General features: G+C 50.7%; 1 pseudogene; it reads left to right on the top strand.

Annotated features, from left to right (window-relative positions):
• Window positions 1–806, top strand: part of LOC104295718 — a 29,644-nt pseudogene that overhangs the window by 24,485 nt on the left and 4,353 nt on the right.

The raw sequence follows: 806 nt of genomic DNA, 5'->3' as shown, positions 1-806 counted from the left end.
TTTGCCCTTGAGGAGTGGTGGGCCTTCTGATTCTCAGAAATACTAGCACTCGGCCCCACAGTTGCTGAGCTACTATGCCCAGGCGCCTCTGTATTGAGCCCAGTTACATGCCCATCCCCCTTCAAATCTAGTTTTAGCACAACCCAGGCTTCTGGAGCCCATCTATCTGGTAGAAATACAGGTGTGCAACAGGGTATTAGAGATGAGATCATAGAATCATAGAATCATGTGCAAACCTCATGAAGTTCAAAAAGGCCAAGTGCAAGGTCCTGCATGTGGGCTGGAGCAATCCCATGTACAAATACAGGCTGGGCGGAGAATGGATCGAGAGCAGCCCTGAGGAGAAGGACCTGGGGGTGTTGGTTGATGAGAAACTCAACATGAGCCAGCAATCCAGAAGGCCAACCGCATCCTCGGCTGCATCAAAAGAAGCGTGGCCAGCAGGTCAATAGAGGTGATTCTTCCCCTCTACTCTAGTGAGATCCCACCGGGAGTACCGTGTCCAACTCTGGAGCCCCCAACATAAGAACATGGACCTGTTGGAGCAGGTCCAGAGGAGGGCCACAAATATGATCAGAGGGCTGGAACACCTCTCCTATGAAGAAAGGCTGAGAGAGTTGGGCCTGTTCAGCCTGGAGAAGAGAAGGATCCGGGGAGATCTTATTGCGGCCTTCCAGTACCTAAAGGGGGCGTACAGGAGAGCCGGGGAAGGACTTTTTACTAGGGCATGTAGTGATAGAATGAGGGGGAATGGCTTTAAACTGGAAGAGGGGAGATTTAGATGAGATATTAGGAAGAAATTTTTC

The sequence above is a fragment of the Charadrius vociferus genome, unplaced genomic scaffold, assembly GCF_000708025.1.
Source record: "Charadrius vociferus isolate BGI_N301 unplaced genomic scaffold, ASM70802v2 scaffold302, whole genome shotgun sequence".
Lineage (NCBI taxonomy): Eukaryota > Metazoa > Chordata > Aves > Charadriiformes > Charadriidae > Charadrius > Charadrius vociferus.
The sequence above is the reverse complement of the archived record's forward strand: the minus strand, read 5'-3'. Positions and strand labels throughout refer to the sequence as shown.